Source organism: Myotis yumanensis, unplaced genomic scaffold (assembly GCF_028538775.1).
Source record: "Myotis yumanensis isolate MYYU_CA2020_CCGP unplaced genomic scaffold, mMyoYum1.0.hap1 SCAF_16, whole genome shotgun sequence".
In the NCBI taxonomy this organism is placed as follows: domain Eukaryota; kingdom Metazoa; phylum Chordata; class Mammalia; order Chiroptera; family Vespertilionidae; genus Myotis; species Myotis yumanensis.
The window spans coordinates 14,987,699-15,008,672 of NW_027223767.1; the positions used below are offsets into that span (position 1 = coordinate 14,987,699).

Below are 20,974 nucleotides of genomic sequence, written 5' to 3' on the forward strand. Positions count from 1 at the left end.
AAGGATACATAAGGGGAGATGAAGTTTGAGGGTTAAGATAGAAAATATCATGATAGTGGTAGATCTTGAATGTGCTTGACATTTGGACCTTGTTCAGGTGGCAGTGATGAGGCAGTGAAATTTCTTGAGGAGGGTAGTGATGTGTTCTTTGCATTGCTTGGAAAGATCGCTTACAGTGAGTGGAGGATGGCTGGATGAGGTGAAGCAGGAAGCACGTGGTCCAGCACCAGGTCAGAGCAGTGCCTGTGGGAGATGTTTTCGTGGACCCAATAGCACACTCAGAGTCTTTTTAGATGTGGGGGCCAGGGAGGCTTCTAGATTAAGTACAGAATTGGTACTGCTGCCACTACTGAGACAATGTGTGAGAGGAGGCAGCGTCAGCCTCATGGATATACAACCAGTGCAGTTGTTTGGGTTTATTGCTCTGTGCTTGCCATCTTGGTTTACTTAATAATTTTACCCTTGTATTTGTGTTTTGTAAGGGAAGCCTGATGGGACAATGGAGCTTTGTCTCATATATGTCCTTGCCACCTCCCCTAATCTGTGTGAAGAGTTCTTGGCTACCCACTCTCCTGTTCCTTGATACTGTGGGGCCTACAATATCCTTCCCTGGCAGGCATGGTGAGGATCAGGGCTGGCGTTTGGAATAGGGCTTGGTGGTAACAGCATGACATGTTTGGTGATTTGTTAGGGACAAATCTCCCACCCACTATGATGCATATACCTAGCACTTCATGGAAATATCCTGCGAAGGGATGGGTCTCCATCTGCTTTGGGGTTGGATGGTGGTCTTTGGTGATCTTCCCCTACTGTGGTTTCGGGTAATAGGCCCATTGGTGGAGAAGTCTGGCTTGATTGACTTTTCCACCCACTCCAGGGCACAGTGATGTGTCTGGCGGCTAGTGGGAGGAGAAACCTGGGATCTATTGGGCTGTAGTCACACTGACTGTGGGTAATGCTCCCAGGCACCAGAGGGGGTCTGCATGCACCTGCAGTATGTGAAAGGAGTGAAACATTAAACAGCAAATAAAGAATGAGAGATTGGGTGATGGAGAAAAAAGCTTTGTATCTAAATGCCTTTAACAGCACTTTTTCTCTGATGTTTGAACAAGGGCACTACATTTTCATTTTGTACCGGACCCTACAAATTATCTGGTCTTGAGAGGAGGAACAGGTTTTATTTGGATAGAGAGGAAAGTCTAGTTTAGAATGTGTGTAGTTTGAGGAGCCTTTGGGACATCCCAGTGGAGGACATTGGGTTTGGGACCTGAGCTAAAGATGGAAGCTTGGCAGGTACCCGCTGGAAGAGGCCTGGGATGTGATTGAGGGAAGGGCTCTGAATGAGGTGGAGGAGACTAAAATTGGGACCTGGTTACATTCTTCCTGGTTGGATGTCACACAGATATTATGCCAAATTTTGCCTCTTCCTGTTATTAGTTGAAGACTGTTGGTAGGTTTCTTTTTTTAAAAAATATTTTTATTGATTTCAGAGAGGAAGGGAGAAGGAGAGATAGAAACATCCATGATGAGAGAGAATCATTGATCGGCTGCCTCCTGCACGCCCCATACTGGGTATCGAGCCTGCAACCCGGATATGTGCCCTTAGCCAGAATCAAACCTGGAACCCTTCAGTCCACAGGCCAATGTTCTATCCACTGAGCCAAACCAGCTCGGGCTGTTGGTAGGTTTCTTAACATTCAAGTTTATTGATCTGTAATATGAATTCTCCATGCTTACTGCACCTGGTGGTTGCCAAGGTCAAAGGACATAATATATCTCTGTGCTTAGAACAGTGCTCAAAGGATACTGCTGCCATGGGACCTGAGCCCCTTAACTTTCCTCTATGTCTCAGTCCTGTTTCCACACAGCCTCACATCTCACTTTTCATGCAGCCCTTCTCTTGTCCTTCTGTCCCAGAGGAGCCAAGGCTCTTTCCTCCTGTGTCTTTGACTCCACACCCTCCTGCCTCCCTTCTGACCTTGTTGTTTCTGGAATCCCTTCATTCAGTTCTCCAACCTCTCCTTTACCCATTCCCTCTGCTTTGTCCATGTAGTATGCTCAGTTCTACATGTTCATGAAAAAGAAAATACCCAAAATCCTTGAGTCTAGCATATTCAGCCTATTTCAAGAGAAATCCAATTATTTGTTAGGACTTTGCTCCAAGGTCTTAGACATTCTTATATTCAAAAGCAGTAAATATGAGTTCTTTCTCATAGAATCAACATTTCTAGCCAGGAAATGTTCACATCTGCCTGATCCACAGCTAGTATTTTGTTATTGTTGTTAATCTTCACCTGAGGATATTTTTTCCCATTGCTTTTTAGAGAGAGTGGAAGGGAGGGGGAGAGACACAAAGAGATAAATATTGATGTAAGAGAGATACACCTATTGGTTGCCTCCTGTATGCACCCTGATTGGGGCTGGTGATTGAGCCTGCAACGGAGGTACATGCCCTTGACCAGAATTGAACGTGAGACCCTTCAGTTCTCAGAACAGCACTCTAACCACTGAGAAAAACTGGCCCGGGCCAGTGTTAGTATTCTTGTGAAAAAAGTTTAAATTGTATATATCAATTTTTATTTTAAACAGAGAGGAAGGGAGGAAGATAAATAAATAGAAACACCAATGAGGAAGAAACATCATCAATCAGTTGCCTCCTGCACGGCCCCTATTGGAGATTGAGCTCAACCCGTGCATGTGCTCTGACTAGGAATTGAACCTGTGACCTCTTGGTTTCTGGACTGACACTCAACTGCTGAGCCATACTGGCTGGGCAAAAAAGTTCTTTTTTTATTACACTATCTCATTGAGTCAGCATGAATTAGATCACAGATTTCATGATGAAGAGTTGGAGGTGGTGATGGGTTGGGCACTCCCTGGATTCTATTCCCAGCTCTCCTATTTCTAGCTGTGCAAATCTGAGGAAATTAATTAACCTCTCTGAGCTTTAGTTCTTATTATCTGGAAAATGGAAATAATATCCCTTCTCTGCCATTTTCACAGTTTTTTTTTGAAGGTCTAAGAAGATATTTCTTAGAGTAGATACTGAATTGACATTGAAATTGTGAAGTTAAATTGTAATGTAAGGGGTACATTATAGATTGTAGATTGCTGTCTCCCCACTTGGATGTTAAGTTTAAGGTAGAACCAGTATTTCTGAGACCTTTTCATAGGTTTTCCTCCTAAAATCAGGTGGTTCTCATTGGAAAGGTTTTAGGAAAGTATCACATGGATACAAGATGTCCTAAAGACTGTATTTATTATCATCCTTTGCTAGGTTAACTTATCCCATCAGGACCCATCTTCAATGAGAAATCCTTTGACCTTCTCCTTTCTCCCAATTTCTCACCACTTTTTTTTTTATCACTTTGCTTGGAATCTAGGTTAGGTTTTATGATATGTCATTGGTGATATGACTGAATAACTTACCCACTGACCTGCATCATATCCCTTTAGCTAACCCTAAACTCTGCCATTCTCCCAATCTCCCACTCTCCCTTCCACCTGAGAAACAGGGGTGATGGCTACAATTATGAATCGCAACTGTGACTCTCACAGGGGACCCAACAATGGCTGGCAGGCCAGAATCTCACACTCTACAATGGCCATTTCAATGTTTTACCTTCCCTAAGACTCTAACACCCCAATCCTCATATGCTTCTCAGTTGAAAACTGAATTACTACTTCACAGGGAAAAGTAAAGACTTCAGATGGGAACCCATCAGCTTTCTAAAGTCAATCCTATGGGTCTATGTGCCAATATCCCTCTGCCAGCTCTTCATTGGCCCTCCTGTTACAGTAGGAGGTGTTCCAAACTCCTCCAAGGCCAGCCTTTCTCCCATTGCCTCCCTCTGAGGAAAGGAAGACCATCAATTAGTCTTCTTGAATATTTCATCATTCCTAACAGCAGATATTTAAATTTAGGCCCTTTCAACTTTAACACCCCACTGACTTCACTGGATAGATCTTCTAGACAAAAAATTAACAAGGAAACTGACTCTAAATGACACACTGGATCAGATGGATTTAATTGAAATATATAGAACATTTTACACCAAAGCTGCAGAATGTACATGCTTCTCAAGTGCGCATGAGTCATTTACAAAGACATGTTAGGGCAAAAAATCAGTCTCTACAAGTTCAACAAGATTGAAATCATATCAAGCATCAATCAACTGCAGTGAAAACATTCAAAAACATTCAAACACCTGGAGATTAAATAGCATGTTATCAAACAATGAATGGGGGTACCAATGAGATCAAGAAAAATATAAAAAAAAACTTCCTGGATACAAGATGAAAATGAACACACAACAACCACAAATCTCTGGAAGACAGCAAACGCAGTCCTGAGAGAGAACTTCATAGCACTTCAGAAAACAAGAAAAATTAATAATAAACCATTTAACCATACAACTTAAAGAATTAGAAAGAGGGGAGAACCAAGATGTGGCACAGGTAAACACCTATACTTGCTGCCTCTCACAACCACATCAAAATTACAACTAAAAGGTAGAAAAACTACCACCCAGAACCACGGGAAAGCTGGCTGAGTGGAAGTTTCACAACTAAAGAGGTGAAGAAAGCATGTTGAGACTGGTAAGTGGTGTGGAAGCGCAGAAAGTGCTGGCACCTGGATGTGCTGCTCTTTTAATCAGGAGGGAGATATAAGCTCCCACTTACTCTTAACTCCAGTTCTGGGCGAGACTCTGGGAGACCCAGAGACATACGGGGAGTAACTGGACTGTCTGGCATCAGGACAGGAACACAAGGGCAGCTTTCTCTCAGAGATGCTCACAGCAAACATTGTTCCTACACGGGGGCAAGGGACATGGAGACCTGGGGACCTCTCCAGTGCAGAGCTGACTGGCAGCCATTGCTGTTTGCTCCACCCTGGAGATTCCCAGAGACCCCACCCCACCCAATTTACAACCCTACCCAAGCTGTGTGCAGAGGCTTTTGCATATGAATGGCCTGTCCTTTCTCTGCCTAAAACCTGTCAATCTGCAGCTGGCTCAGAGAGCCCCAGAGCTTCCAAAAGAAGGCCCAAGGCCTGGCAGCAGCAGCCTGCCTTGCTTCACACCTGGGCCTCATCTGGGCACTTCCAAACCCCATACAAAGAGAAGGAATCTTCATATGACTCAGTAGCTCCTGCTGGGTATCCCCAGACAGTGGCTGACCTTGCACTTCCTTAGAGATCCAAGAGCCAGTGTACCCAGTGGTCAGAGTGAGACCATACCAGATTACAATTTTTCACATCCATAAGAGACACACTCAAAGGGCAGACTCAGCATCAAAGCCCCCCTGAAGCAAGTCCTGCCCCATAAGGGTGTCTCCTGCGCAACAGATCTTCCAGTGTAGACACAGCTGGTCTTCACAGCCAATTGGCCTGGAGGTCAATTCCTCCTAGTGATACCAACAGCAATCAAGGGTTAACTACAACAAGACTGTGAACCCAGCCCACAAAGGCGTGCACCAAGAGCATCCACCTCAGGTGACTGGGGAGGCTGAGCCACTGGGCCCTATAGGACACCTACCACACAAGGCCACTCTATAAACTCAGGGAGACTTAGCAGCTACCCAGTACATAGAAAACAAAACAAAACAAAACAAGACAGCGAAGCAGCCAAAATACGAAGACAAAGAAACAAGTCAAAATAGCAAGAAATGGATGAAATCAAAATACTGGATATAGAGTTCAAAACCACGGCTATAAGGTTACTCAAGAATCTTCTAGAAACCTCTGAGAAACTTAGTGAGACCCTTAAGGATATGAAAAAAGACCAATCAGAAATTAAGCATACACTGACTGAAATAAAGAATAATATACAGAGATCCAACAGCAGACTACAGGATCCCAAGAATCAAGTCAAAGATTAGAAATACCAAGAAGCAAAACACACCCAACCAGAAAAGCAAAAAGAAAAAGGATTCCAAAAATATGAAGACAGTGTAAGGAGCCTCTGGGACAACTTCAAGCATACGAACATCTGAATTATGGGGATGCCACAAGAAGAGAGAGAGCAAGATATTGAAAACCTATTTGTAGAAATAATAACAGAAAATGTCCCCTACCTGATGAAAGAAATATACTTACAAGTCCAGGAAGCTCAGAGAACCCCAAACAAGAAGACTCCAAAGAGGACCACACCAAGACACAAATAATTAAAATGCCTAGTGCAAAAGACAAAGAGAGAATCTTAGAAGCAGCAAGAGAAAAACAGTTAGTTACCTACAAGGGAGTACCCATACAACTGTCAGCTGATTTCTCAACAGAAACTATGCAGGCCAGAAGGGAGTGGCAATAAATATACAAAGTGATGAATAGCAAGAACTTATAACCAAGATTACTCTACCCAGCAAAGCTATCATTTAGAATTGAAGGTCAGACAAAGAGCTTCACCGACAAGAAAAAGCTAAAGGAGTTCATCACCACCAAACCAGTATTATATGAAATGCTGAAGGGTATTCTCGAAGAAGAAGATGAAGAAGAAGAAGAAGAAGAAGAAGAAGGAGGAGGAGGAGGAGGAGGAGGAGGAGGAGGAGGAGGAGGAAGAGGAGGAGGAGGAGAAGGAGGAGGAGGAGGAGAAGAAGAAGAAGAAGAAGAAGAAGAAGAAGGAGGAGGAGGAGGAGGAGGAGGAGGAGGAGGAGGAAGAGGAGGAGGAGGAGAAGGAGGAGGAGGAGGAGAAGAAGAAGAAGAAGAAGAAGAAGAAGGAGGAGGAGGAGGAGGAGGGGGAGGAGAGAAAGGTAAAGATAAAAAATGATGAACAAAAAAGAGACAACAAATACATATCTATCAACAAGTGAACCTAAAAATCAAATGAGTAAAAAACCTGATGAACAGAACAGACTGGTGAATGTAATAGAATCAGTGGCATGGAAAGGGAGCAGACTGACAATTATCACGGGAAAGGGGTTCTCGGGACTGTGGGAAGAGATTGGACAAAGAATTTATACTATGGATGAGGTCAGTGGAGGGGGGGGAGGGATACGTGGAGTGGGGTGGGAACTGGGTGGAGGGGCGCTATAGGGGGGAAAAAGAGGAACATCTGTAACAATCTGAACAATAAAGATTTAAAATAAAAAAGAATTAGAGAACAACAAGAAAAACTCAGAGTAAGCAGGAGGAAGGAAATAATAAAGATTAGAGCAGAAATAAATAACATAGAGATTAAAAAATCATACAAAAAATCAATGAAACCAAGTGCTGGTTCTTTGAAAAGATGAACAAGATTGATTAACCCCTAGCCAGACACATCAAGAAACAAAGAGAGGGAAAACTAAGATGGCAGCATAGGGAGTAGACCTGTGCGTGCTGCTTCCCACAACATCATTGAAACTACCAACTATAAGACAAACAACCACCATTCAGAACCATGGGGAAGTTGGCCCAGTGGAAGTTCTACAACTGGAAGGAGAGAAAGAAGCGCAGTGAGACTGAGTAGGAGCTACAGAGGCACCAAAAACAGAGGTACACAGTCGCACGCCAGGCAGGCTGCAACTGGATGCTCGGTTTTTTTTCAATCGGATTGCTCGGGGTTCGTCTCTGAGGCCCCAGATCCCACGGGGAGAGGCGGCACAGCCTGCAGCAGTCGGAAAGCGATGGAGGCTCTGGCGCACAGCTGCTCGCCGGCACTGGGGGACGTGAAGCCCTGGTGTCCTGGAGAGGCGAGGAGCCCCAGAGACGCAGCCATTGCTATTTGCTCCGCCCTGGCTACTCCCTGAGATCCCACCCTATTCAATTTACATCCCCATCCAAGCTGTGCCAGAGGCACAAGAGGAAACGCCTGCGCTTTTACAAACTCTCGAATCCACTGAGCTGGTTCGGGCAGGATCATGAGGCACCAGACCCTACGGGGAGAGGTGGCACAGCCTTGTAGCTGTCAGAAAGTGAGGGAGGCTCTGGCACACAGCTGCTCGCTGGCACTGGGGGACACGAAGTCCCAGAGCCCCAGAGAGGCGAGGAGCCGTGGAGGCGCCATTGCTATTTGCTCTGCCCTGGCGACTCCCTGAGACCCAGCCCTAATCAATTTACATCCCCATCCAAGCTGTGCCAGGGGCACAAAAAGACCCACCTGCGCTTTTGCAGCCTAACCCAACAAATTGCAGACTTCAACTCCTCGCACCCATGGGAGACACACTCAAGAAGCAGACCCAGGAGAACCAAGATGGCAGCATAAGGTACAGACCTGTGCGTGCTGCCTCCCACAACAACATCGAAACTACCAACTATAGGACAAACAGCTATCATATGGAACCATGGGAAAGCTGGCCCAGTGGAAGCTCTACAACTGGAAGGAGAGAAAGAAGAGCATTGAGACTGAGTAGGATGTGTAGAGACACCAAGAACAGAGCCCAACCCAACAAACGGCAGATTTCAACTCCTCGAATAGAAAGAAGAGCGTTGAGACTGAGTAGGATGTGCAGAGGCACCAAGTACAGAGCCCAACCCAGCAGGCTGCAGATTTTGGCTCCTCGAATCTGGGAGGGACACACTCAGGGGGCGGAGTCGGGTTCGGGGCAGGCCGGGGCCGGGCCCGGCTGGGCTGGTGATGTGGAACCGCTGTACCAGCAGGGGCACAAGCACGCCCACAGGTTCCAGTCTCACTTGGGACGCTGGGGGACGGCAGATGGGCAGTCTGTGCACTTGGTGGAGGGTGAAGTCTGAGCAGGCATGCTGGATGTTCAGCTGTTGGGAGCCATTATAAATCACATATACATCTCCAGTTTACAGCATAATAGGTTTATGGCTCCTCCAAGCCAACTCCCGGTTTGGCCTGGAGTTAAAAGATAACATACCCTCACCCTAAGCACAAAGCTGCTACATCTCCGCTGATAAGCGCATAGCTGCGACATTCCAGAGTCTGTTACATCCTTAATGATAGGCTATGCCCATGGACCTCCTTGCCCACCCCTCTCCTCTAGAACAACATAAATTCTACCCGCTGTAAAAATAAAATTGAGGCTTGATCAGAACTTTGTCTTGCCTCCATTTCTTCGCGTCTCCTATCCTCTCATTCCTTTGCAGGATTTGGTGTGGAGTACCCACGATGCATGCCCTGCAGGTCGGGGCATTCAGCCACCAGGAACACCTGGAGATTTTGTCAGGTGGGGAGCCACCCGGCAGAGGACAGAGTGCCAAACTTCGTGTTTCCCTGGTGAGGCTGGGACGGCCCCAGTGAGGCTGGGATGGCCACAGTGAGGTCGGGATGCCCCCAGAAAGGTCGAGACGGCCCCAGTGATGTCGAGACTGCCCTGGTGAAGTCGGGATGGCCCCTGTGAGGTTGAGACTGCCCCGGTGAGGTCGGGACGGCCCCAGTGAGGTTGGGACGGCCCCGGTGAGGTTGAGATGGCCCTGGTGAGGCTGAAACGGCCTGGGTGAGGTTGGAATGGCCCCGGTGAGGTTGAGACGGCACTGGTGAGGTCGAGACGGCCCTGGTGAGGTCGGGACGGCCCCAGTGAGGTCGGGACAGCCCCAGTGAGGTTGAAACAGCACCAGTGATGCTGAGAGGGCCCCAGTGAGGACGGGACGGCCCCGGGAGGTTGAAACAGCACCGGTGAGGTTGGGACGGCTCCAATAAGGTTGGGACAGAAAATGGGGTCCAGTATAGACTGATGAACAGGGGTAGATGCAGAGGCAGAGCAGCATTGAACAGACTGTCAAACTACAGTGAGAAGCCTGGGGAGGGTTGGGGGGATTAAGAGATCAACTAAAGGACTTATATGCATGCTTATAAGAATAACCAATGGACACAAGACACTAGGGGGTAGGGGCAGGGGGAATATCAAGGGGGGGGGCGAAAGGAGACATATGTAATACTCTTTGTAATACTTCAAGAAATAAATATTATTAAAAAAAAGAAACAAAGAGAGAAGGCCCAAATAAATAAAATCAGAAACAAAAGCAGAGAAGTAACAACTGACACTACAGAAATACAAAGGATTGTAAGAAAATACTATGAGCAATTATATGCCAACAAGCTGGACAATGAGAATGAAGCAGATAAATTCCTAGAAAAATAAAATGTCCCAAAACTGAATCAGGAAGAATCAGAAAACCCAAATAGGTCAATAGTAATGGATGAAATACAAGCAGTAATTTAAAAACTCCAACAAGACAATAACAACAAACAAACAAACAAACAAAAAAACCCTGGTCCAGAAAGCTTGACAGGGGAATTTTACCAGATATTCATAGAATTAACACCTATACTCCTAAAACCCACCCCCTCCCCCCGCCAGAGGAAGGAACACTTCCAAGCTCTTTTTATGAGGTCAGAATCATCCTAATTCCATATTTCTGATGAATATAGATGCCAAAATCCTCAACAAAATATTAGCAAATTGGATCCAGCAATATATTAAAAAGGTCATACGCCATGACCAAGTGGGATTTATTCCACGGATGCAAGGCTGGTACAATACTCACAAATCAATAAATGTAATCATCACATAAATAAACTGAAAGACAAAAATCACATGATCATACCAATAGATGCAGAAAAAACATTCTACAAAATCAAACACCCATTTTTGATAAAAACTCTCAGCAAAGTGGATATAGAGGGATATAACTCAACATGATAAAGGCCATATATGACAAACCTACAGCAAGCATCATACTCATAGGCAAAAACTACAACCATTTCCCCTAAGAACAGGAACAAGACAGGGATGTGCGCTTTCACCACTCTCATTCAACATAGTACTGGAAATCCTAGCCACAGCGATCAGACAAGAAGAAGAAATAAAAGGCATCCAAATTGGAAAGGAGGAAGTAAAACTCATTATTCACAGATGATATGATATTGTACATAGAAAACCTTAAAGACTAGTCTTCAGTTGGTAATTCAGGGTGAATGTTCTCCAGTTTGGTTTTACTTCCAGTTTATTCTGGGAGGAGGTAAAAGAAAGACCCACCTACTTGCCACCATCTTGAGACACCCTCAATATTCACTTTCTTAAGGTAGGTTACCACTGAAGGTCCCTAGGTGGGCCTGTAATCACACATTTGTTTGTGTGGTTAAAGCCAATCACTTGCAAATTGTGTGGAAATAGAATCCTGTGTTTGCTTACTATAGTAACCATGGTTCTTAGCACAGAGCATGGCCAGAAGGAGCTCAATGAACATTTGTTAAATATCAAGACCACACACCCATCCTAGAAACAACTTCTCTCCTGGGTCTCCTGTCCATCCCTGTTTCAGAACAGAACCCAGGCCAGACTCACCTCAAGGTCTCCAGGTAGCAGTGAGGGCATTTCAGGCCGTCACAAAGACTCTGCACTGCAGAGCAGCTCAGAGAGTTTCCATTCAGGTCCAGGTCTCTCAAGCTTCCAGGGACTTTGAGAAGGGAGTAGAAAATCTGCCACTAGGCATCTGTAAATGGGCCCCAACTGCATCTGAAGGAGAGAGAGAGGATCAGGGGAGATGTGACCTGTGTGTAGCGGTCTTATCTGTACATCCCTGCACAACTCAGTGGGGTTTGCCCCCCACCCCCAGTGCCAGGCTGCAATGGGCATGGCTATCACCAAAGCCGATCAACCTCCCTGACATCCTGACAGCTCCCACAACTCTGGGCTAAGTGCCCCTCTTCCATGTGGCTTTTCACTGTGCAGCCCTTGCCATTCTACACTGCAGTGCTCATTTGGGATGTCTGTTTCTGCCTCAGTTTGGGAGTTTCTTGTGGGCAGGGGCAGAGGTTCATCTTTTTTATCTGCAGTGCCCAGCACAGGGGCTGGCACAGAGCTTGGGGATGCAGACAGTCTTCCTCTCATCAATGCAGACATGCCTTTCTTTCTTTGGCACAGATGTAAAGTCCCAGTTTCCAGAAAGGAAAGGAGGAGGTGGGAGGAGGAAACAGAAGTTGGGAGAGGTGGGTTAAGGATGATTTTGTGATGGGATTGTTGATTATGACTATGTATACTGCTGATGAGGTTGGCTTGTGTGGGACCCCACCTCCTTCCCTGGATAGCAAGAGCACAGAGAGGGTCTGCAGGAGAGAGATGTCAAAGGGGAATGTCTCAGGAGAGAACATTTGCAGGATGTGGGGAGAGGATGATAATTGTTATAGGATAGACTGTCTTGTATGATTTCCACCAATTGAAATTCTATATTTTCACATACTATTTAAGTGATTTTATCTACTATTATGGCTTATTGACTCAAACTTTCATTCAAATTGCAAACTGGCATCCTTATTTTCTTGCCAGATAAATCCACCTTGACAGCCCAGTAGCACCTTGACCACCAGTATTATCCCAACCCCATTCATCTTTCCCCCCATCTGCAGAGCCATACAGGGGTGAGGAGTAACCATGGTTCCTCCTGTGGTCAGCTCTCTGAAGGTGAATTCCTCTTGTCTATGCCTCACTCAGTCTCCTTGCTGCAAGAAGGTGACAAGAGGACCTTCTATAGAGGGTTTTTTGAGGATGCAAAGGTGTTACAGAGAATCCCAGAAATCTTAATATAGTTTTAGCATTAATAGCTCTAAGACATATGCATGCTGCAAAGTTACCGGAAAACATATTATTTGAAATTTTCATTTTTGTTTTTTTTTTAAAAACATTTATTTAGTTTTGGGTATTTTAAATTATACATCTTTAAACTATGTGTCCCATTGAACATTTGCCAAGTTTAATCTTTAATCAGAGGGGTTAAAAGAAAAAATTAAAAATGTGTTCTCAGCCTGACCTGTTGAGGCTCAGTTGGAATGCAAAATGCTTAAATAAAAAATCAAATACCTATAGCTGCTCCTCCTTACTATCTCATATTGGTGCTACTCTCCCTCTTTTGGTTCAATCATCATAATTTCTTCCTGGACTTTTTTCTTTATTTATACTATCCTCCTTACTATTCTGTCTGCTTTGCCTGGATGACTCAATGTCTTTCAAATAATCCTGCCCATAGCAGCTGCAGCTTCTGACTTTCCCATGACAATCTCTCCTGACTCCATGAGCCACCATCTATTGCAAACGCTCTGGCTTTGTTTTAGTGATGGGGGCGATCTCATGGCCAGTGTTATAGTCAACAGTCATCAAAGGGGTGCCTGAAGCAGCTGAGTGACCAAATTCCTGAAGGGAAGCATGTAAGGAAGGAGAAACATAGGCAGGTGGGCTGGGTGGAGGGCAGCTGACTTCAGCATGGGGCTGGAAGTGCACCCCGGAGAGAAGGTAGCCATTGTGACAGAGATAGGAAGAGAAGCAGCTGTACAAGGCAGAGTCACAGCAGGCCGCCCAGAAGCAAGTGGGGAAGGTCACATGGTCAGATACTGCTGTCGAGATACCTAGGTAGAAAAGGAATAGGGGTCAGCTTTGGCTGTTTAAAGTCATTGGTAACATCAATCCTTTAGCCCCTGGGACCAGGCTTAGTGAGAGTGCCCCCGTGGTACCAACAGGACAGTGGTACCAACAGAGGAGCTGGAGAGAGGTGGAAGGGGAGCACTCACAGAACTACACTGGTGTCCATTCTTGGCTGTCTGTGTTGTCCACCCTCATTCAGTTGAAGCCTCTTCATGCGATGGCAGAATTTAAAAAAGAAAGTGAACACCAGAAGTTCCATGTCAGTTTGGACACATATTCTCAACCCATAGATACTGGGCATCAGTTTTCTCAGAAACCTTTTGTCCAGAATCTCACAAAAAGGTGCAGCAAGTGCCAATAGTATGGCTCTAAGTTTGGATGTTTTAAGGTGACCTCACTCTTGGCTCACCACAGCAGTTTACGATGACTCTCCAGAGGCAGTGTGCACTTGAAGATGCTCTCCATCTCTCTCATCCCCTGGTGACTCAAAAGGCCAAATAGGAAACATGTGGTTGGTTCCCCAAACAGGTAATCCATCCCATATTCTTCTAATAATTCTTATACTTCTGATGCTTGTCACCTCCTCATCTCCTAAAGCACAGGACATTGCTGTAAAGAACTCCTGGAAGTACAGGTGAATGAAGCTGTAGCTCTGAGGGGTGGGGTGCCCTTTAAGAACACCCATGTTTAAGAGAGTGGAGATGATGGAAGCATCTAACCCGTGTTTCCTGAAGTCCTCTGGACTGAACAATGTCTTTCCTTGACAGGTGCCTTCAGCAGCCAGAGAGCAAAAGTCCCTCAGCTTAGTCCCGAGGGACTTAGCAGGGAAAACATGGAAAAAGTAGTGCAGACAGAGGGCTGCAGTTGTCTGGGAGGTCAGTGAGAGTGGTTGCTCCTGCTCCATCTGCTGCCTCAGGCAAGTGTAGACCAGCCAGGATGCCAAAGGCATGAGACACATGGTCAAGAGAGCCTGGTTGGATTCAACAGAGGTAAAGACTCTAATCGCTAGGCTCTTATCTGTGAAATATTGGAAGAAATACTCCTTCCTGGCCGACTCAGAGAATCCCAGGACCTCCACCCAGCATGGTTGCTTTAAAGAAGGAATGAGTTTTCTCAGAGCTGTGATCTGAGCTGTGATCAGCAGGGAAGTAAGGTTTTCTTCAACAAACTGCCCAGCAGTGTGTGCACCTGCTGCTGCTGGCTCCAGTGTGGACAGAGCTCAGAACTCTGCTCCTTCAAGTCCCATTTTGGTTCATCTGAGTTATCAAGAATGAAGAGCAGTTGTTTCTGCTGAGATAGGATCTGTCCGAAGGGAGCATCAGGAGCAGCCCAGTCTTTTGTGATGAGCTCAGCAAGACTCATTGTCTCGGACTGGGCCAGTTCTCTGCAGTTGACATAGAAGACATGCTTGAAGCGGTCCCTGAACAGCCTGCCTTCCTCCCAGGCTCTCCTCATGTGCCTGGCCAGGGTTGACTTCCCGATTCCACCAACTCCATGCAGTATGACAGTGAGAGGGTCTTCTTGGGTACCAAGGGCTGAGCCAAATAAGTCTCGGACCTCAATCAACTGACCATGTTCTTCTACCATCTCTTGATTTATTCTCCTGAGTAGGAAGTCATAGCCTCTGGGTTGAGATCTATGTAGAAGTAGCAGACGTGTGAATTTTTGGTGGAAATCCTCATTTTTCCATGACTGTGTGAGGTGGGGCCTCTCTTTCCTTTGCTTCTGGTATTTTTCTGTGATTCCTAATTAAGAAAGGGAAAGGTGGAACATAAAGGTATAGAACAAATTTGTTTATTTGTTTCTCCATCTATTCACTCAACACTGACTTCTGTAGCTACTGCAAGCCACAACCTGTGCTGTCTGCTGATATGGGTACATTCTTGCCATGAAAATGGAGTAAATATGAGCTTTTGGGGAGAAGATTCCAGCTCAAGTTGTGACTTGACCAAATAACTCTGGCTCTGTGACATTCCTTCATTCTCAAATATTAATGAAGGATTTATACCGTCAGGCATTGAGAGGCTGGGGATAAAAAGTGAACAAAAGAAACATAACTGTCTGCTCTCATTAATTCCCTATTAGCCCCACCGAGCATCAGTTTTTTCATTTGTGAATTATAAGTGGTCATGGAGGAATGAAGGTTATAATGGATGGTGAAGCATATACTCTTGGTTCCTGACAGTACTCTCTCTGCACCCACAATTTCACCACATGCCAAGGATATTCTTCTACAAGCACCTGTGGTTGCCTGTCTGAGGGCTCTCTCTCAGGCAACAAGTGTGACAGGCCAGAAATCCTGGGAAGTTAATCCTGTAGGAGGAGCGCTCAACCAGTGACCGATGGCAGTTCTCTGTCTACCAGGAAAGCCAACCCTGAGGTATGTTCTTCACTGTCTTCTGAACATGCCCAATGCATTGAGCCTCAGTTGCTCACAGTGGTGACCTGCTCCATAATGCAGATTTCATTGGTTTCCCACCTCCTCTATCTTACTTCTCTCTGTCAATGGAGCTTTTAGGAAATCACTTCTTGAATAAGCCATCTGCTCTCTAATTTAGTGTCAGGATCTGCTTTTGGGGGAAACCACCTGGATGGAGAAGAAAATGGTTTGTGAACTGTGAGGAGTTGAACACATGTCAGGGACTGTGCTCCTGGGAGGAACCTCAAGGTCATATCTTAGTCAGATTCCAAGTAGAATTACTGCTACAACCCTTTCCCTTCAGAATATTGGGAGTGCCTCTCACTTCTCTCCTCAGGTAAAAGTTTGTGATAATGCAAGTGACCCACCTGGGATTCTGAAGCTCAGTTATTTTTGGGAAACATGCTGGACTTCCAGAGTATGTGGGATCAATTTTCACCTGTAGCTTGTTGAGCCTAGTGTGTCAGGGGGCTGCCCCTACCTCTGGAATCATAATCTAAAGATCCACTTTTGTTGTCTCTTGTGAGAACATTTCTGACAACGTGAAGGTCTAGTGCTTTAGTATGGCCACTCTGGGTCATGGCTATGGACCATCCTACTCTGAATCCTGTCTTTGCCTGACGTGCCAAGAGAGGACTTTGGTCTTTTTGGTGACAAGTTCTCCTGGTTTTGATGTATCTGTTAGCATTCCACATACCTAAATCCTCTTGAGTTAGTAAAACTTTCACAATTCTTCCCTACCACCCATACTTCTAAGAAATTACATTTTAATATTATGTTTTTGACCTGGGGTGAGTGAACTTTGGCCAAATTTCAGTAGCCAATCTGTGACCTAAGAATGGTTGTTACATTTTTAAATGGTTGAAAAGTCAAATAAGAATAATATTTCATGACATGAAAATTTTATAAAATTCAAGATCTGCAAAGAGATATGGACATCAGGTACATGAAACTCAGAATTCCCAATAAAAATTCAACCTCAGAAGGACTTTGCTTATCACATTGTAATAAAATTGTCAAAATCAAAGACAAAGAGAAGATGAAAGAAGCAAGAAAGAAGCAAGAGAATGACTCATTGCATACAAGAGCTATGAGCACATTTTTTGGCAGAAACTTCACAGGCTAGGAGATACTAGATTATATCTTCAAAATACTGAAGAGAAATGTCTGTCAGCTAAGAATAATTTACCCAGCAAAGGTTCAAAAATGAAGGAGGGATAAATGCTTTCCCAACTAAACAAAAGCTGAGGGAGTTCATTTCCACTAGAGCTGACCCACAAGAAATGCAAAAAGGAGTTCTCCAAGCTTAAATAAAGGATGCCAATTGGCAACATGAAAACAAATGAAAGTATACATCTCACTGGCAAAGGAATATATATAGTCAAATTCAGAATATGCTATATAGTAATGATGGTGTGTAAATAACTCTAGTAGAATGGTTAAAAGACAAAAGTATTGGCCAATACTGCAGGGTGGGTTGAGGGGGTTATCAGGCTGGGGCAAATCCTGGGGGCTGGTGAAGGGGAGTGAAGTTACTGGCAGCAGGACAGTAATGATGGGCTTGGAAGGTTTTCGGGGTATGCAGTAGGTTATTGGATGATGATCAGGCACCTGACTCTAGCACTGTAACAGCTTCAGGTACCAAGTGAGAGCAGTGTGGAGTTAGCCCGCTTTAGATAGTTCAGAGTTTATGTTCCTTTTCTACAAGTGATTTCCCAGATCACAGTTCTCTGCTGAGATTTGAGTGGGATTTGAGAATTTGGGAAATACTTGCAGCTTTGTAACTTTAGGGTGCAATCAGCTAAAAAATTCACCTTTGAGGAGTTGTGTTTTGTCAGTCACCTCTCCTAACTGAGTCCAAAGATGAACTCATGAAAGATGACAAAAGAAGTCACTGTTATAGCCAAGGTGGACTAAATTCCCAACAGGTCCAGGAACTTGACATTAGAAGAGCCAGTGCAGTGGTTGCTGAATGATTCCAAGACATAGTGGCGGGTGCAGAAGCAGCTAATCAGACAGGATATGTGCCACCCATCTATGGAGAGGAAGAACAGCCTGAAGAAGGGCTCCGTCATGAAGAACCTGAAGGACACACGAGGGCTTGGCAAGAACAAAAGGAAAATCAACACATGGGACATGTCTCTTACACCCAGCATGGACCTTCAGTGCCCTGTTAATAGGGGTGGTGCCCATAGCATCTACAGTGTCAACATCCAGGCCTCTGTCAAGTTCGCTTATGTGACTGAGAATTGACCCTGCTGAAGGGGTGGAATGCCAATAATTTGGTAATGGATACACAATAAAAACATGTAAATAGTGGCATCAAAAATATAAAATATGGGTGGAGTAAAAGGGTAGAATTTTTGTATGTGATTGCAATTAATTGTTATAAGGTTAAAATAGACTATAATAATTATAAGGTATTTTATGTGTGTCTCATGGTAGACACAAATGAAAAACCTGCAGCAGACACGCAAAAGATAAAGAGAAAGGAATCACAGCATACCACTAAATCACAAGGTAAACAGCAAGAAGGGAGAAAAAGAATAAGGAAGTACATAACAGCTGCAAAAAAATTTGATAAATCCTTCCCTATCAATAATTACTCTAAATAAAAAGGATGAAATTTTCTAATCATAAGACATAGAGTGGTTAAATGGGTAAAAAATAAAAACAAACCAACAATAAAATGCAAAGACCTGACTATTTGTTGCCTACAAGAGACTTCGTTCAGCTTTAAGGACACACAAAAGCTAAAGGAAAGGGATGGAAAAAATATTCACTGCAATGGAAACCAAAAGAGAGCAGGATTAGCTATTATTATATGAGACAATGGAGCTTGAGCTTGTGACCATCACTGCCAGGGCTTGGGGCAGGAGGAGGGAGAGTGGCACAGAAGGAAGGGAAGAGAAAAGGGGACATGGAAACTGGGGGTGGGGTCCTCACAAAGCAGCAGCAGGGTGGAGGGAGAGATCACTGGGTCTGGGTTCCAGCCCTGGCTGTTTCCAAGTGCTGTGTGAGTGTGGATTTGGATGCTGGGATGAAAACAGAAAGATGCAAGGGTGTAGCTGAGATTTCCAGCCCGGGTGACTCCATATGGTGAAGGCTGAAATCAGAGAAGTCAGGAGAGGGTACTGGCTTGAGTGAGGAATAGGCCTACCCTCCTCTTGGGGTTCTCCTGAGAACAGAGTCCTCTTTGGAACTTTCTGGACCCTAAGGAACTTCAGAGTCCTATGCCTAGGCAAGGACGATGTTACATATGGTACCTGGTTGGGTAAGATTCACTGCCTGGCCTGCCTGGGTCTCAGTTTTTCCATCTGTCAAATCAGAGGGGGTGTAATCTCAACACTGGAATGTTCCTGAAAGATCATTTCTAGGCCTACTGACCCGATATTGGTTCCTCTATCGCCCTTGTGTAGTTTTCTTGGTCCAGGTCCTCATGTACCCCACCTGGCTGAGAACCCACATGCTGCCTAATAGCCCCATTTGGGGCTCATATGCTACCTCAGCAAGCCTCACATTTCATACTCAGTCCATATGTCAAGCAAGTGTTTCAAACCCTTTCAAATCTTGGAGGTGCCCCAGGTCTCAGAGTCAAAGAATTTCATACCATGGGGGAGGTGAACCCCCTGGGGAAGTTCTATCTGGGTGGATTTGGGGAGTAGGGGGATGGGGACAATTGGGCTGTGGGAAGCAGATAAAGGAGGTTGATGCTTGCTATAAGGATGAGCACGAGAGAGGGCATTGAATCTGAGGTTCTTCAACCTAGAAGTACCAGAAAGCAGGAGACCCTACCTTAACTAAGAGAGGTCAGGAGGAACCAGTGAGCCCACTGCAGCCTGCGCCACCTTCTCTTTGGAGAATGGTGCCCTGACACTGCTGGACAACTGTCCTGATCTGAGCTCCAGGAACTTTGCATCTCTGTCCTGGTTCTGCCTCTACATCCCTTATAAGTCATGACTCCTCTCTGTGCCTCAAGTCCCCTCACATGAGGCTGAGAGCTTCTGCCACCCACAGCTGTCAGTAGTAATAACATCAGGAGTGGCCGCAACAATAACATCAGAACAATTAATTGAGCACTGACTAGGAAGTGGACTCTGTGGTAGGTGTCTAACATGGATTATCTCTTTACCCTCCTATAGTCCAGGAGGCAGGCTCCTACTCTCTCATTTTACTGATGGAGAGAAGATGCAGAGAGCAGTAAAGCAACTTGCCCAACGTGTTCATGCCAGGACTGGAACTTGCTTCTCCCCAACTCCCTTCTGTGCTTATAGCACAGACCAGGCAAGTGGCCACATCTTCCTTGCGGGTGCCTTCTAAGAGTCAGCCTCTCGTCTCTCTGGCCCTCTGAGCGCTCCCTGCCAGGTTCTGTGAGGACCCATGGGTTGCTAGGAATGCACTTGCCATTTTTCCCCCACAAATCTAGTCTGAGCCTGGATTCCCTCTTTGACAGGGCAGTCCCGTCATTGCCCAGAGGAAGGTCTGATGGGGTTCAGAAGGGCATGGTTTGGAAGGAGATCAACAGCAGGCAGAGGGCTACTCACCTGACTCAAAGTCTGGCTCTCTCCAGTCTGAGCCAAATAGCTTTTCCAGATCCATCTGCTGCCAGGTCTGCTGGGTCAGGTCCCAGGCCTGTTGCTCCCCATATAGAGCCACCAGGTGTGCAGCCACCTCCATGCCACCCACCTTCTCTGGCTGAGCTGGGATTGCACCAGGAGAGTGCTGGCAGAGATCCTTATGAGGCAGCCACAGCAGGAACTCCTTCAGCTGCTCCTTGCTCATATACTCCAACAACCGAGCTAGCCGCTGCTGGACTCCATCGGCCATCTCTGCTGCACCCACCTGCTCTGCTGCACTGGCCATGTCTGCTGCACTGGTGGTCTCAGTCTCAGTTTGGAGGGCCTCGGGGATGTTCACTGGGGAGAAGGTGGGTGGTGAGGGGATCAGGCAGGCAGAGAATAGCAGTCATCCATGGTCCCTACCATCTCCCAATGCCAGACTGTCACTGGAGTTGTTAGTGTTTTCCTGGTAAACTCTTATTCAGCACTAAGAATCCACTTTTGTAAAACCCAGGGTTTCTGCCAATAGATGATGTTGGGAGAAGGGAGGTGAATGGAAGAGGCAGGAAAATCCATAAAAGGAGGAGCCCTGAGGAAGCAGGGAGATATTGGCAGAGGTCAGGTTACTTAGGTGCTGGTCTGGGGGCAGTCAGAAAAGTGAAGTGGTGGAGATGGAAGAATGGGATCTGAACGGCAC

At 45.6% G+C, this 20,974-nt stretch overlaps 1 pseudogene; it reads right to left on the reverse strand.

Annotated features, from left to right (window-relative positions):
• The window catches only part of LOC138994982 (NACHT, LRR and PYD domains-containing protein 1-like), a 36,179-nt pseudogene extending 15,598 nt beyond the window's left edge, over positions 1-20,581 (reverse strand).
• Positions 20,582-20,974: the final 393 nt, after the last annotated feature.